This window comes from Cornus florida, unplaced genomic scaffold, assembly GCF_030987335.1.
Source record: "Cornus florida cultivar Cherokee Brave unplaced genomic scaffold, ASM3098733v1 CherokeeBrave_3.0.0_Hap2_Chr10, whole genome shotgun sequence".
NCBI classification, from domain to species: Eukaryota; Viridiplantae; Streptophyta; class Magnoliopsida; order Cornales; family Cornaceae; genus Cornus; species Cornus florida.
This window is the reverse complement of record NW_026775580.1, coordinates 89,313,761-89,326,600: the sequence shown is the minus strand read 5'-3', so window position 1 is coordinate 89,326,600 and position 12,840 is coordinate 89,313,761.

The window sequence follows — 12,840 nt, the reverse complement described above, 5'->3', positions numbered from 1 at the left end:
TATTTTATTATTCCGGTGACGATGACGTAAAAGGTTTGCTATTGGCAGGATGGGAAAATGAAATATAAGGGGAAATTATTATTTTTTTTCTAATTGAGCAAGATTGAGACATGAGGTTTAATTGACAAAAAGTAAATTGAATAAAGTAGGTTTGTAAACGTTATGTAGGATCTTGGGTATGACACGTGGTTGGTTGTTATTAGGGGATAGTTTTTTACATAAAAGGTATAAAACTACCGCTGGAGCTAAAAATAATTAGTACAAATTTTTTGTGTAAATCTACTCTGACACATTAGATTTACAAAAAAAAAATTAGGGTAAAGTATATTAACACCCCCTGAGGTTTGCCAAAAGGACACACAGATGAAAGTTAGTCTATTTTGGGACAAAGACACCCCTTGTAAGAAATTCTGTCCAAATAAGGCCTTAAATCTTCCGAAAATACGAAATTACCCCTTAATATTAAAATTAAATTTATTATAAAATATCAGATATAGTAAAAGACGCAATTACCCTCTTCTCTCTCTCAACCTGTTCTCCTTTCACCTTGACCTTCATCCCTGCCTCCAAACCTAATACCCATGTCGTCACAGGCGCTGGTTCTCCAAAAATTCAAAATGCATCAACTCTGCCCAGATAAATAAAATACAGCACTCCACATATATCCAAACATACAATTAAAAATATATATTTTAAGTAATAATTAATCACCGGCTTTGACCAACAAATTATTGTATTCTAAACCTAGAGTTCAAGAAAAAATTGTCCATAATTTGTTTATTCAACAACCATTAGCGATATAAATTTTGGGTGGTTTAATTTATTTGGGTGTTTTACATATTATACGGTTTGGTAAGTGGCGGATTCCGGCGCTGGAGAGCATGAAAATGGTTGATAGAGGAGGTAAAGGTGGGATGGTGGTGGATTTTGGGACAACGTTCACGATGTTGCCGGCGGCTTGGATAGCTGGAGAGGAGGGACGGCAGATAGTGGTGCTCCGGAAAAGACTGCGCAATCGGCGCCGTCTTGTTGGATGATCCGGATCCCGACGGCGATTGGGCCCACACGCGAGGCTGGAAGAGGCTGAGGAACGGCGATGCAAAGAGTCCAGCAGTGATGAGGACGGTGAAGGACGATGGGAACTGTCTCTTTATGGAGTCGTTAAAGAGGTTGCCGATCAGAAATCTGATGGTTATGGGTTCGTTATGCTTGCACTTGAAATCGTTGCCAGAAAGAAAAATGCACACTATGCGAAAGTGGTGGTCATTGGCGACGGTGAAAGAAACTGTTCCGACATCCTTCATTCAGCATGATCATAAGGTGCAGGGGGCAAAAGTACACATCAGCAGCCATAACTTTGAAAGGGATGGAATAGCTTGTTAATATAGGTAGGTAGTTTATCCAATTGGGATGCCTGCTCGGCGGGTACAGAAGATAATAAGAAATGCTTGCCTGCTTAACCAATAGGGAGAGACAGTGCGGGCATATACAGGGAAGACGAAGAAGGTGAGAGAAGGAAGGGTTGGTGAGCATAGGTTAAAGAGGTCATTTTAACATTTAAATAGGTTAATATTAAAGTTAAAGGATAAAAATATCAATTCATTGCCATTGGGGTGTCCTTGGTAACTTTATTAAACTTGAGGGGGTGTCTTTGTCTCAAAATGGGCTAAGTTTTATCTATGTGTTCTTTTGGTAAACCTCACGGGGTGTTGGTGTACTTTACCCAAAAATTTAACAGACCGCTGGAGATGGAAGTGTTCAATTCTCACAACTGATATGTGGTCCAATCACAAATTCACGCATCTTTTTTAATTACTTTATTTATTTATTATTTTTCTAATTTTGTAATTAAAGACGATGTATGCTTTGTAATTAAACCTTATGAATGGTGAAGGTGGAATACCTGCTCCCTCACCAGTGAGTTGGGAACGGAGTTAGGATTTCATGTGGGGGTAGGGCATAATGTAGTTGGATAAGTGAAGGTGCATCAAGATTTTTACACCTTCAAAAATTTAATGGTTAAAAAAAATTAGATGAAGCACCTCCAGTAATTTTTAAGGGGCACTTTGTAATTTGTAAGAAATATACATATAAAAATGCAAAAAAATAAGAATTTAATTGTCCTTAACTCCCTTCATTATTGACTATTGCTCAAGTTTTATAGTCTGCTTAATTTGTCACTCACAAAACATTTTATTGTTCTCATAGAACTGAAAATTAGAAACTACATAAAAATTTTACTTGGTTCAATTTTTTGAGAGCTGTTTTCTGAAAACTAAGTCATAAAAATTATTATTTTCAAATAACTATATTTTATAATTTTCTAAAATAATTTTCTATTTTCTCAATTCAAGTGATCACTTTTGGATTTTGTAAATTTAGTGTTATCGGTTGATATTATTGGATAAGTTTGACAGAATTCCGTGTACCTTTTTGTTGCACGTTTTCTTCCCCAAAGACATTTTTATGAAGTCGCTTAAAATTATGAAGTTCTTTCATTAAACTCATCCATACAAAGATCATGCAAGGTATTGTGTCGGTTTATTTGTTTTTTTTATATCTATTTTTAAAAAATTCACTCCTAATAAGAAAATTTTAAGGACACATTTAAATGACAGTAGTATTGAAAATGACACAACATTTGGTGTTATTCCCAAATCATTTTTTATATGTTGAATCATTCTTAAGAATTGAATGAAAAAGACTTTATCCATAGCAATAATATTAATATTTTTGTTGTTGTTATAAAATTGTTTGTAGCATGCAGCAGGTAGTGGTCATGATTATAAGAAATGTCCCTTTTACTTGTCTTGATCGATTAGCATATGTATCAAATTTTGTTTCATGTTTTAGCATTTGAAGGACAACTAGTGTTTCAAATGAAATTCGTTACTAAATGCTTTTAGCATGCTACTACTGTAGCCCGATTGGGACCTATCTAATTAAAAGATGCCACGAGTCCTTTTAGCACAACTTAAATGCAAAGACTTTTGGATTTTGTAAATTTAATATCCTATGTTTATATGGAATATTTCTTACTTCTAATGGATGCTTTATACCATCACTCTTTCAAATTGAAGGTATAAGTATAAATGATTTTTTTTTTGTTTGTTTGTTAGTAACTAAATTAATTACTAAACACATACCTACCACATAGTGTAATAAAATCGTGTTAATTTGTTACCTACATTTAATTTGTAAATTAGTAACTATCAAAATCATCCTCTTATATATAAACTGAATCATCTCTTGTTCATGGATGACACCAATGTGATTTGAGTATCAAAAAGATAATTATCAAAAAAAAATTGCCACTAGATTCAATTATCGTCATTATGATTTGGTGTGAATAAATTTTTTAGTCACCAGTTGGTTAAAGATCATTTTCGATATATCTATTTTCACAAAGAATGCCCTAAAGTGGTTTTATTCTTGAATTCCACAAAGAAATTTTTAGCTAATTCACTCAATTGGGCAAATTTTTAGCTAAATTCATTCAATTGGGCAAATTGCAATACTATTTTTTTATAAAGGGTATAGACCAATATGGGTTATAATTTAGTGATATAAAATCGAAATTCAATTCTTCTGTGTTAGACATTTTTTGTGAGAAAATAATAAATAATAATAATCACAAGGCAAGTGGTAATCTAAGTGTATGCATATATATATACTTTCTATGTCTCAAAATAAATGTTCTTTTTGAGAATTTAAGTTTTCAGATAATGATTTTTAAATTTTTTTTTTTTTTTTTTGTATTGGTTAGTGACTGAATTATCAAATATATCATGAGTCCATCTATATGGATATGATGGTTTACTTTTTATTTTATTTTTTATTTCTAAGTTTAATCCAAGAAAGTTAAATTAGTAATGTAATAAAAAAATATTACTCCTTCTGTTCCAAAATAAATGTTATATTTTATTTTTTGTCTGTTCCAAAATAAGTGTCTACTTTCCATTTTCAAACAATATGTTTCACATCTTTTCAAATATATCATTTGAGTTTAAAATTTCAAACTTAAATATTCAAAACTTAAAATGGCAAACTAATAACTTTTCAGAGAAATAATGTATGTCTCACATATTCCCTTAAAAATTATTATTTCCTATGAAGACACTTAAATTAAAATGAAAGGAATACTTTATTAAAATATTTATTTTATAACAAAAAAAAATAAAATTAGATAGATATTTATTTTGGGTGCAGGAAGTCTAATATTATAAGTATTGTGGACCAATGGTCAACTAGTTTTAAAATAGGCAAGTGGTCAACTAGTATCCGTTATAAATACGGACCCACTTAACAGAAGGTCCAGTAACTGAACTTCCCCATTAAATTCCGTGGTCCAGCCCAATTGCAGAATGCACGTCAACAGAAGTGAATCCCTAAGTCCAACTTTTGATTTTCCGTCTGTGTTCAGTATAGGGTGGGAATTCGTGTTCCTAACTTGTAATTGTGTCTCGTGGAGTTTGTCGGTCTAAGAGTATTTTATTAAATAATTTAATTCGAACATAATTTGATCTGTTTATTAAATTAGTTATACATTTAACCTAATAACCTATTTAATAAAACAAAATATTATATTATTTAAATTATTAATAATACTTAGTCAAACAACAAAAACTTAAAAAATGTAAATTTTAATTTAACTAAATTACTAAATAATTTCTAATTTATAAAAGAATAAATTATAAGATATAAGTTTAGACGGATTATAAGGGTTGAACCCCTCAACTCAGACACAACACGATTATTTAAACGAGTTAATTGCGTCGACTTATTTACGATCCAAACTCGTTTAAGGTCAATCCAAATTCGCTTAACTTATCCACCCCTAGTTTAGTGTGCATTGAACTCTGCAACATCTTTAAATTTCCAATAATACCCTCACTCAATAACTGTTTAAGAGCATTAAGTATACTATCTATCTACTTTTAAAATAGTAGAGAGCTAAGTATACATATTTTAATAAAGTGGATAGATAATATGCATTTTAAATTATGTTATACGGTGTGAAACTCATTTTTGCATTGTCTACTTTATTATTATATAATTAATTTAAAAATAATGTGAGAGAAAAAAACAAAAACAAAAATAACTAATGATTAAACAATTCTATCAAAATGGATGGATGTAATCTATAAGCATCTTCTAATTGCGGACAAAACAATAAAAAACAACTAATGAGGTCCACTATTTTATTACTCCACATTTTAACCACACAGATTCTCCTTCTCTCTACTTTCTGAAAATATTCACTATTTTTAGCCCCACCCCCAGTTGCTCTTATATAGACTTAGGAGTACTGTAGGGAAGCGTAGAGGGTTGGCCCACAAGAAGTTCATCCAATCCATTGCACTTGCTACCATGGTAGTTGACTTTGGTCCCCTAGTATTTATTACAGATTCCACTTTGACTTTTTAATTTTTTATGTACATTTATATAGTCTGGTAGCAATTATTAGGTAACAATTTTAAATTTAGCATGGAAGTGTTAGATTTTGGATTTAATAATATTAGAATTAATGTTAAGAATTTTTATGATAAAATATTTTATCTGTAATGTAGCATATTGTATTATTAATTGAAAGTACACTGGTACTGGAGATACGTGTCCACTAAAGAATACGCGACCCACTGAAGTATTGTTGAAATAAAAAACATTAAGTATTAAATATATATTTTTTATTTTAATTTGTATAAAAAATATCTCATCTTTTCTTGTTGATTTTCTTTAGTTTGTCCACTAAGACAGTGTAGCTCTTCTCAAAGTCAACTATAGAAATAAAGTCCTGTTAGAGAGCCTACAGTGATGGGTTAATGGTACCACGCCTTTCACTTACAGCGTAGCATTCAGACTTCAAAGAAATTATTGCATTAATAGGAGATATTTGATGACTGAACATATCATCAAGGCGGCTCAAGCCTTAGGCTTAGGTGGCCGCCTATGGCCCGACAAATGAAAAACTTCAAAATATTATTGTTGTTCAGTATATGATATATTGTAATTATTTTCTTATGTAATATTAATTCTAAAAAATTTATCTCTTTATCATCATTCATGCATTTTATTAAATTTTAATTGAGAGAGAAATTATTTATCTCCTAAAATATCTCATTTTTTATTTATCTCCTAAAATGTTTCATTAATATTTTATTTCTTTGTCTATTTTATACACGTTTTTTTTTTTACCCTAATACTATATATATTTAATATTTTTTCGATAAGTTGCACTACAACTAATATTTTAGCCGTATGGGGAAGTAAAGAAACTTTCCATATTCTCTTTTTTTAGATTTTTTATTTTATTTATTTAATAATTAATATATTACATATTATTATATGAAAAGGCTCTCAAAAAGCAAGAAGGATGATTTTTAATTAATTATTATTTAATAATTAATAAATGGCATATAATGATATAAAAAAGTCATTTTTTATTTTTTGTCTAAGGCCCCGATTTACATTGAGCCGCCCCTATATATCATATTAATCAAATTATTGGTATATTTATTCAATGAACATATTAACAACAGTTATTATATTTAAGTGAGATCAATTTAGTGAAATTGTGCAAATTTATTAGGTTAATATGAATTGTGCAAGTTTATTGAGTAAACAAATCAATAATATTGTATGTTTGGTTCACCCAATTTTGGCAGTGGAATGGTGATGTGGGGCCATTACTTTACTTTACTTTAAGTCCTGAAATATTATTATTATTTTTGTTTGTTGTTTAATAATTCATCTGTCTCATATTATATGTCAATCTTTGATTACAAGAAATTTTTAAGAGGACCTGCGATTAATTTATTTTTCTCTTGTAAGATTATCAATTTATCCTTTTAAGTTTAAATATTCATATTATCAATTTGGAAGATTTTTGAAAATTTAGAGGGCAATAATGAATAGATAGTATTGTTTTGGTTTGATTTTTCAAATGTGATAACTAATTTGTAACATCATAACGGAAAAATGTAAATCTAATATGAGACAAAGCGAGTAACAATTTGTATGGCTTGTTTTAACCAATTATATTAAATGAAGACATTTTAAGTAAAAAACATTAAAAAATAATGCTATTATCGGAGAAATTTTTTTTATTACGAATTCTCAATACCTAATTTTTTGCTAGTCAAAAACCTTAGACTATGTCAACTTTTTGTATACATAATTTTTTACTTGGTCTTTCACTCTATTTATGAAGTGCAAGAAAAAAAAAAAAAAGATCTTTGATCATGAACCATTTTTTTTTTTTTTTTTGGGTAACCTTCACAAGACGTTATTTCAAAACTCAAACCCTCAATCTTTTACAGATAAAAAAATAAATCTTAATATTTATGCGAAATTCACGTGGAGATATGATTAAAGATGGGGTCGCGATAAATTAGAAAATTAAAATTCTGGTAATGAGGACCATGAAAAATGGTGATCGACATCATTACTAAAAAAATCACACTTTGGAATCTAAGTATGCAACTAATAAGAGCCCTTCAAACTGTCCAACCTTTGGGATTTTTTAAGCAGAAAAATGATAATTAATTATATTACTGCGGCTAAGTTCTTGCTTCTACACCGTCGAACATGGAAAGCCAATATAACTAAGAACATTGCATGCACTTAAAGCAGTAAGTTATGATAACAAGCATGATCATATGGTAAAGAAGTTATAGACAATTAAAAGTTAATTTCTGTTTATATATAATATATAAATGCATGAACCAACACAGAACCAGCCATTGTTTAACACGCAAGGTCCATTTAACTAGGATTTTTTTTTTTTTTTTTTGCCACCCCAGACTTTTTAATGACACTAGTGCGCAGTTGAAGCTTAATGTGGATATATAATTTAAAATTAAAAATGGGTGGGCAAAAAATGTTTGGTAGGATGAAAAGTTGGACTTGAGGCTTCATCACAATTATTGATGACTTCCAACAACATGGATGACTCTATGAAAAAGTGCTTTTGCAATAATTAATGTGGTTGTGGCGGAGCATGAGTTAAAAGATAAAATTATAAAGTAATTTAATATATTGTTAATCAAAACGGTTCAATGCATATTTATAATATAAAAATTTAATAGTGTGGGGAAACTTAGGAGAAAAAAAAACACAAGGAAATTAAAAATAAAAGGTAGCCTAAAAATAAATGTTTTCATAAAATATAGTAAGAAACTTAATCGCTAAAATATACTAAATACCAAAAAATAAAAAATTCCGACCACTTCATTTTGACCTCCAATAAAAATTTCTAAATATTCTGCAGTTTCCTGCCGAAGATTTTTAGCTAAAAAAAAAAGAAGAAAACGACATGCCCACCAGCAACTAAGTGAGTTTTGCTCATTGAGTCATTTCTTAAAAAAATAATAATAATAATAATAATAATTAATTAATTATGGTCAAAAACAGACTTAAACTAACAAAAATTCTGTCGTATTTGAGGTTGGTTTTCATCTTGTAATTGTGGACCTTTTGTTCAAAAGCACATCTCTTTTTTTTACAAAATAATTATAATTAAATAATTAACAATCAGTGGGTAGAAAAAGACCGTAGGGTATCAATGAAAACTTGAAGGATGGGTTTCCCTGAATTATTGATGAGTTTCAAAAAGTATGTCTCTCTAAATTTGGACAATAAAGCACATGGAATGTGATTGGTTTTTCAACTTTTGTCTCACATTGTCTTTTGTAAAATTGATATGCCAAACCTTTTTATTTTTTATTTTTTATTTTTTTGAGAATTTTGTAAAATTCACTGTACCCAATTTTCTTCTCTTTCCATTTTTTTTGGGGTAACCTCACAAGACGTTAGTGTGCGCATGCAAACCTAATTTTTTAACCAAAAGCTGTAACTCATATGATCTAAGAATGAAGATGAACTATTGATTTGTTGTAATTAAGGGCAAATTCATTACAAAAGACAATTTTACCCTCTCTTAATAAATTTATTATTTTTTATTAAATTATTTTTATTATATTTTCTCTTATCTAAATATTAATTACACTATTTACCTTAATTTTTTTATTAGTATCAATTTATCATAAAATAATAATAAAAAGATTTGTATACCATTTTTTCAAAATGATTAACTTATTATTAGAATTTATTATTTATAATAAAACTTATTATATCAGGTTTAAACTTTTTTACCATAAAAAAATACCTTCTTTTTTATACAATATATTAATGAAAAATTAATATATTACTTAAATAAAAAATACCTTCTTTTTCATGTAATATATTAATGGAAATTTAAGAAATAAATTAAGTCATTTTAAAATTTTCTACTTAAGATTTTTATTTAAAAAATTAAAGGTTAATTTATACAAATTTAACCAAAAATTTGTAATCAAATTAGTATGAATTTTTTTTTTCATAATTTATTTTAATAAGAAAAATAGATTAATTGTAATTCAATAAGAAATTATATTATTTTCATTTAATAAAATATAGTTTAAGTATTGAGACATTTTGTAATAAAACGTGATACTTCAAAAAGTATTATGCATAAAATATAGTTCAGAAAATATATTTACGAATTCAAATATAGTAAGAGAGAATTTTTTGCACTTTATCCAAAAAGTAATGATTCGAAACTTTTCTAGAATTTGAAAATACGCCACTCATGAGAACACATGAATATTCACGAAGCATTGACATTTAGAGGAACCAGAAAGATAAAAATCCGGTAGAATTAATATTCTTCAAACTAGTTTTATTTTTCCTATCAAACTAGTTTTGTTAAAGCAATGAAAACAAAAGAAGTATAGGTATCTATGGGTGTACATAGATTTTCTTGTCCAAACATGTTGAAAATGTCTGAAAAGCGGTATTCTAAAAACAGTTAGGAGAAGTGTAAAAGATAAAAACATAGTTTTAGATGAGTGAATCGAACATAGTTTTTGTACAATTTTTTGATAGGAAGGAAGGAATGAAAAGGTGTGGAGAGAAAATAGAAAGGAAGGAATCATCTTCATTTATTAGGTAGAGATGATACAATGACAGAAGAAAAATCCCTTACAAATTTCCATCCTTCCAAAAATGAATGGAAGAAAGGAAGGAAGAAAAGTGTATTGTTATAGAAATTTTAAATTAAATATTATCCTAAATTATACAAGTTTTAAATTACAGTACTATCATCTATATATTATAATATTATAAATATTATTAGATAAAGTTGTAAAAACAATTAAAACTTTCATTTTCCTTATCTCTTAATGAATATCCAAAATTATAAACTTATTTTTTTCTTTTCTATCCAATTGAAAAAAAAGAAAAAAAAATACACAATATCTTTGTTATCGAACAGAGCATAAGAGATAATTTGGAAATACTTCACTCACGAGACCACACGAGCATACAGGAAGCATTGACAATTAGGGTAACATAAAGATAAAAATCCAATAATTATGGTGGAATATTCGTTTACTAGCTAGTTTGGTTAAAAGCAATGAAAACAAGGGAAAGGTGTGGACATCGCTGGGTCTACCTAGATTTCTTGGTCCAGCATCTTGAAAATGTCTGCAAAGATGCGCCTTTCCTAGAAGGATCTACTGTATGTGTCTCATTTTTGCATGCGGACTTTGTCCACACACATGATTTTGTGCATGATTTTCTCCTATGCAAATTATACTGGGCACTGCCGACCGATGTGGACAAACTCAGCAACTTTCACATCATAACAGTAAAATTTGAATTATGCATGGGGAATGATTTGTATGTTTTGGTAGAGCGCTTAACTTTCTGAGCGTTTGTATGCATTTGTGTTTGAGTTTTATTTTCTTAATTTATTTACTTATATAATCATTTTATTCATTTGAAAATTCGAACTCTTACAATACACTTTGTAGTTTGAACTTATATAAAAGGATTCTCGTAACACTAAAGAAAAAATAACAATAAGATTTAATATTTTATTAAAACTGATTTTCTACAATTAATAATGAAAGCGTGAGCTTCCTAATTGTGGAGCCACCCAGCCAACTATGTAGGTGAAAATTTCCAATCAAGATGTTAGAAGTAAAGGTAAGTACGTGGTGGAAAATTTCTACTACTCCAATACTAGTTTCAAAGCAGCCTTATCGTCCTTGGTAATTAAAACTCCAGATAACCTTGAAGAAATTAAGTTAGGATGCGACAATTTAGACCAAAGAAAATAGGTTGCATTGATTGGTATCAGGTGAGTGATCTCAGCCATGTTGTATATACACGTCATGTATGTATATGTATGTGGATATATTACACACACACACACACACACACATATATATATATCTCCATTTCTCAATCCATCTAATCAGGCTGGGAATCCGATCTTCAACGTGGTCCAGTTAATTAGGCTTATGCGGGGCAGCTCACATGCATGGTGTTATCAGGAATGACCTACCAATAGACACGGCTATGTATATGATCGCAAATGGCCATTGACGAAGCTTGCTTTGTATGAAACAGAATCTAAATAGAACTTGGGTATCCAGTAAAAAAAAAAAAACAATAATTTAAAAAGATAAGATACATTGTTGGACCATTTATCAGAGGACACACACTAGTATAATCTATGTTGATGATAGAATTGAAGAATTAGATTCTCCTTGTGTCGTCGACACTCACAGCCACCATGTATGTGGTCACAGATTTTGACATGCCATGGACCACCGTGACTGGCAAATGGAGTGCATGCATAGACCAATTGACCAACACATGGGTTCAAAATAGATGGTCTAGTTATGTAGATACCAGTCATTTCGAGTCTGCTTTTATGAGTAATTAGGTGGGTAATGAATTTCCTGCCTATTGCTTCTGCATCTGTACAACCCATATGTCAAACTCAAATGGACTTGGGAACTCAAACTTCCTATTCATCTTTTAGTTGGCGCGCAATGAAGGAACCCTGTTGTATCTACTACTACGTACAATATTGACTAAAAATTTTATGAGGTAGGGGTCTAATTGAGATAACATAATAGATAGGCGGCAAAGTCTATATTCATATAAAAACAAAATAGGGGTTATTGCCCAATTGTCCAACTGCGTAATTTCTAAAAGTACTAGGATATTTAGGTACGCGTGATGAACATTCAATACTCCTTGATTTGATATGGGGTCCCATGATCAACATGATGTGTTCGGTGTGTTGGCATTTGTATTGCCTTTGCCGACGACTGCTCTTGATGGTGGGCCTAGAGGCCCAAATCCAATCGAATGCATCTGCAAAACCTGAAACTTCCGTCCAAAAGAACTGACCCTTTGAAACTTAGGGCCCGATTGATTCACCTAAAAATGAATACATTAGCATTAGTAATATATATATTAGTATAAACTAATACATTCTGTGCAAAATTGGATTGAGTAAAAAAAAAAAAGGCCTGCCACAAAATCTTGAAAATGTTGGGTAGTTTTAGTGGGCTTAGCTACACTGGTCCAATTGAGTTAGTTATACCGGAGATCTCAATTTTCAATTCAGATTTCAGAGTTCCTTTGCAACGTGGCCTTTGGGCAAGCTTGAACTTGTTTGTTGCATGCACCCCATTTATTTCAATCGAGTAATTCATATTTGAAATTGCAATCACCAATTATTGAACAGTTTCTTTAACCTTATAAAATAAAAATCATAAACTAATCCTTCCCTGTTAGATGCCACATCAGCACTGTGTTAACTATGTCATTAATAATATAATGTCAACATATCTCTATAATATCTATATATAATGAAATTTTAAGTCACAGTGAGTGTTGCGACATTCACCTATACAAATAGCAATATTCACGTATACATGAAACAGGTCGAGGACATCCCTATACAAATATACAAGTAACCTAGTGTTTGACAACCCTATT